The following is a 5,750-nucleotide window of genomic DNA, read 5'->3' as shown; positions in this document are numbered from 1 at the left end:
CCCCTTGTGTCTGTCGTTCTTTCTGTGGGTCATGACCAGGGCTGGGTCTGGGCCCCCCAGGTCGGGGGTGGGGACTATTCTGACCAACTGGCTGATCCAGCCCCCCAAAACAGCCTCCCTTTTCTCCACTGGCTGATTACCATGCCTGAAATGTCACCAATAAGACACTGGAGTTAGCACCAAGATCTAAAATGTGAACCCCTGCCCAATACTGCCTCCATCATCTCTCACCTGAGCTATTTCAGTAGCTTCCTTAATACTCTTACTGCCACCCATTCTGCATCTCATCCTCTGTATCAGTAGTTCTCAAAGTGTGGCCCTCAAACCAGCATTCCCTGGGAACTTGTAAGAAACGTATATTCTCAGGCCCCACCTTAGACCTTCTGAATAAGAATAAACTGATTCAGAGTGGGACTCTGAATCTGTCTTAATGAGCCCTCCAGGTGATTCTAATTCAGGCGAAGTTTGACAAACTATGCCCCTCCACTAATCCAGAGAAGTCCTTCTAAATTTTTATTTATTTTAGGCTGCCCCACGCAGCATATGGGATGTTAATTCCCCGATCAGGGACTGAACTCATGCCCCCTGCATTGGAAGGCAGAGTCTTAACCACTGGACCCCCAGGGGAAACCCCATAGAGATCTGTCTAAAATACAACTCTCATCATGTCTCTCCCTGCTTAATGGGTGGCTCCTCTGCCCTCAGGATGAAATGCCCCTTTACTTGGTGTGAACATCCATTTCCAACCTTCCAACTGGCTTACTCTACCTTTCCAGCCTTACTGACCACTCCTCCCCACAACCTGTAGCCACACTGGACTTCTTTGTCAATTCCTGTAAACAGCAAGTTTTCCCCCTTCTCTGCATTTCACTTGGGCAGGCTCTTGCTTATTCAAGGCCCAGTTTAGTTTTTTGTAGAGGTTTTCCTTGACACTGGTACATAGTCATTAATACTTTGTACAGTTGATATGGTCTTTTATGGGTTATTGAAGACCCACTAAGTACTGGGGAGCTAGAAATGAATAAGAATAGTCCCCATCCTCAGGATGATCACAAGACACAGACATATAATCAGGGACTTGTATCTAGAATATGGGGCTTCCCTTGTAGCTCAGTTGGTAAAGAATCTGCCTGCAATGCAGGAGACCTGGGTTCAGTTCCTAGGTTGGGAAGATCCACTGGAGAAGGAAATGGCAAACCACTCCAGTATTCTTGCCTGGAAAATCCCCATGGACAGAGGAGCCTGGCAGGCTACAGTCCACGGAGGTCACAAGAGTTGGACACGACTTAGCGACTAAACCACACCACACCACATCTAGAATATAGAAAGAACTCTTGTGTGCATGCTAAGTCGCTTTAGTTGTGTCTGACTCTTTGGGACCCTGTGGACTGTAGCCTGCCAGGCTTCTCTGTCCATGGGATTCTGCAGGCAAGAATACTGGAGTGGGTTGCCATTTCCTCCTCCAGGGGATCTTCCTGACACAGGGATTGAACTCAGGTCTCTTATGTCTCCTGCATTGGCAGGTGGGTTCTTTGCCACTAGTGCCACTTAGGAAGCCCAGAATGAACTCAAAACTTAATAAATATATATAACCCAACTAAAAAAATGTACAAAGGATATGAATGGGCTTTTCTCCGAAGAAGATATACAAACAGCCATTAAATACGTGAAAATATTCACAACCTCATTAGCCCCACCAGGGAAGTGTAAATCGAAACTACGAGATACCACCTCATATCTACTAGGATGGCAATAATCAAAAAGATAATATTTAATAACAAAGCTGAGGATGTAGAGAAATTGTAACCCTTGTACACTGCTACTCAGAATGTAAAATAATACAACCACTGTGGGGAAAAGTCTGGCAGGTCCTCAAAACTTTAAACATAAACCCACCATGCAACCCAAGTAATTTTACCCCTAGGTATATACCCAAGAGAATTGAAAACATTCACACAAAAACTTGTACACAAACGTTCATGGAAGAATTATTCGTAATAATCCAAGAATGGAACAACTCAAATGTCTATCAATTGATGAATGGATAAATAAAATGTATTCATATAGTAATGGAATGCGTGTGTGTTAAGTTGCTTCAGTCACGTCTGACTCTTTGTGACCCCAAGGACTATAGCCCGCCAGGCTCCTCTGTCCATGGGATTTCCCGGGAAAGAATGCTGGAGTGGGTTGCCATTTCCTTCTCAAGGGGATCTTTCTGACCCAGGGATCAAACCCAGGTCTCCTGCATTGCAGGTGGATTCTTTACCATCTGAACCACCAGGGAAGCCCACAGCAATGGAGTATTATTTAGCAAATAAAAAGACATAAATCACTGGTTTATACCACAACATAGGTGAACCTTGAAAACCTGCTAAATGAAAGAAGCCAGACATAAATGGTAACAGAAGATTATTTCATTTATATGAAGTGTCTGGAATAGGCCTATCTAGGGGCTGGAAGCTGATTAGTAGCTGCTTAAGGCTTTGAAGGAAGGGAGAAGAGGAGTGACTGCTAATGGGAACAGGGCTTTATCGAGAGGGGGCCATGGAAATGTTCTAAAATTGGTGTGGTAATGGTCATACAGCTCTATGAATATCCTAAAGCCCATTGAATTGTATACTTCAAGTAGTTGAATTGTGTGGTATATGAATTATATCTCAACAAAGCTATTGCTTTACAAATGGAAATAGGGTGAATGCAAATTTATGGTAATAGTTATAGTTACTTGATACAATTTCTAGAAATCAGTGCATGTACACCTGAAATAGGTGAAATTTAGATTATGTAAAAGATGCTTCAATAAAGTTGTTTATTTAAAAATAAAAAAGTTCCCAGGTAATGCAACCAATGAGAGGCAAAGCTGAAAATGTATATGAAGGGAACAATTTTCTAGAAAATAATATATTTACCCAAACTGTAGCTTAAGAGGAAATGCAAATCGTTAACTAGCTTGAATTGGCATTCAGGAGTTTCTGACTCCAAATGATGCCACAGCCAGAAGGAGTTTACAAGTTTTATTAGATCTTCATCTTGAACTTACACATTTTTCAGAGAATCAGAAACAAAATCATCCGATGTGTTTTGTGAGGCTAGGATACCCTTGATCCCCAAACCAACAATCCCCAACAAGGACAATGCAAGAAAAGAAAATTCCAGAAGAATTCTCTCAAATGTAGAGACACAAATCCTAAATATATGCTGCTGCTGCTAAGTCGCTTCAGTCATGTCCGACTCTGTGCGACTCCATGGACAGCAGCCCGCCAGGCTCCTCCGTCCGGAGGACTCTCCAGGCAAGAATACTGGAGTGGGTTGCCATTTCCTTCTCCACCTAAATATATAGTAGCCAATTAAATATACCCTTGCAAAATAAAAATAAATCACAGCCAGCTCGGGTTGATCCAGACACACAAACACGTTATCAGGACATTTGCTGCAAAACTCCAAGCTCTTCTTTTGTGCAGAATGTGAGCTAGAAATGCAACTTTTGGGGAAGCTTTCCTAGGAATCTGTTCCTCATTTATTTATTCAGCAGACATATTTAGGTGCCTGTGAATTGTTGGGCGCCATTCTGACACCGCACATGACACAGACTCCTGCCGTCAAAATCGGAAAGAAAGCAATTTATGCAACCCCCACATTAACAAATTAAAGGAGAACCCACGTGATCATCTCCATAGATACAGGAAAAATGCAGGAAAAAATCAACACTCATTTATGATTTTTTAGAAACCTGATAGGTAAATCAAAATATACAGGAATGACTATCCTACAAGCAAATATGTGTGCATGCTTGCTAAGTCGCTTCAGTCGTGTCCAACTCTTTGCAACCCTGCGGACTGTACCCCGCTAGGCTCCTCTGTCCATGCGATTCTCCAGGCAAGAATACTGGAGTGGGTTGCCATGCCCTCCTCCAGGGGATCTTCCCGACCCAGGGATTGAACCATGTCTCTTTTGTCTCCTGCATTAGCAGGAAGGTTCTTTACCACTAGTGCCACCTGAAGCCCGCAGCAAATATCATACTTAACAATAAAACCTCAGAAACAAGACAAGGACACCTACTATTACTCCTACAACTCAACATCTCTTGGCAATCCTGGACAAAGCAATAGGACAAGAAGCAGGAAAAAAGAAAAACAATTTGATGGCTCAGAATCCATGCAATTAACTCTGCTCTCCAGAGGGTTGTTTACTTTTCAGACATTTATTGAGCATCCGTCTTGTGCCAGGATGGGGTCATAACTACTGTTCCTTCCTTGTTAAGAGTGTTGACCTGTTTTAAGAGCAGGCTTCCTCATTCCATGGATGGACAAGGCCTAGCAGGTGTGTGTCTGCGGCAGAACTCCTAAGCTGCCTGAAATTCTAGCTTAGAGCAGGGGTAGATGTCCAGACCTCTCTGGGGAATTTCTGATGACAGTACTATTTGATTATGTATATTCATATATTTCATTTGCCTCTTGATCCTTTGCATCCTGGGAGAGAGGACAAATAATAAAACTAAAATTTGGAAGGTTTAAAATAATTAAAAAACAGAAGAACTGGAAAGGATTTTCATTCATTTATTTTATAAACATTTTTGAGCACCTACTATGTGTCTGCATCTGCTAGGTGCTGGGGAAATCATGACCCCTGCTGCCTTCACGGAGCTTACAGCCTATTCTAATTCAAATCACCAATTTTACAGGTTGGTACATCCACTTAATGGGTTTCCCAGGTGGTGCTAGTGGTAAAGAACCCGCCTGCCAATGCAAGAGATGTAAGTGACATGGGTTCGAATCCTTGGTCGGGCAGATCCTCTGGAGGAGGGCATGGCAACCCACTCCAGTATTCTTGCCTGGAGTACCCCACATCAGAGGAGACTGGCTGGCTACAGCCCCTGGAGTCGCAAGAGTTGGACACTACTCAGAGAGTAAACCACCACCACATCCACTTCTCTAGGCCAGTAGATCACAAACTTTCACATGCAATAGAATCACCTGGAGGACTAACTAAAGCACTAACTACTGGGCCCCATCTCCAGAGTTTTTGATTCAGTAGGTCAGAGGCAAGGCCTAAAAGTGTGCATTTCTGACAAGCTCTAAGATTACGCCAAGACTGCTGGTTGCGGGGAACCTACTTTGAAAACCACTGTACTAGCAACATGCCCACATTGGGATTCAGGCATTCAGTTCAGTTCAGTTCAGTTCAGTTCAGTCGCTCAGTCGTGTCCGACTCTGCGACCCCATGAATCTCAGCACGCCAGGCCTCCCTGTCCATCACAAACTCCCAGAGTTTACTCAAACACATGTCCATCGAGTCGGTGATGCCCTCCAGCCATCTCATCCTCTGTCGTCCCCTTCTCCTCCTGCCCCCAATCCCTCCCAGCATTAGGGTTTTTCCAATGAGTCAACTCTTCTCATGAGGTGGCCAAAGTATTGGAGTTTCCTCTTCAGCATCAGTCCTTCCAATGAACGCCCAGGACTGATCTGCTTTAGAAGAAGAAAGAAAATTGTTCCTACCCCTGAGGGAGCCTGTAGCTCCGTGGGTTGGTTTGTATAATCCTAATTCATGCCTCCCCACCTCCCTTTCCCCTTTGGTAACCCTAAGTTTGTTTTCCATATCTGAGTTTATTTTTGTTTTGTGCATAGATTAATTCGTACTATTTTTTAGATTTCATATAATATTTGTCTTTCGCCGTCTGACTTCACTGAGTATAATATTCTCTAGGTTCATCCATGTTGCTGCAAATGGCACTGTTTCATTCTTTTTTATGG

Source organism: Cervus elaphus, chromosome 8 (genome assembly GCF_910594005.1).
Source record: "Cervus elaphus chromosome 8, mCerEla1.1, whole genome shotgun sequence".
In the NCBI taxonomy this organism is placed as follows: Eukaryota; Metazoa; Chordata; class Mammalia; order Artiodactyla; family Cervidae; genus Cervus; species Cervus elaphus.
The sequence above is the reverse complement of the archived record's forward strand: the minus strand, read 5'-3'. Positions refer to the sequence as shown.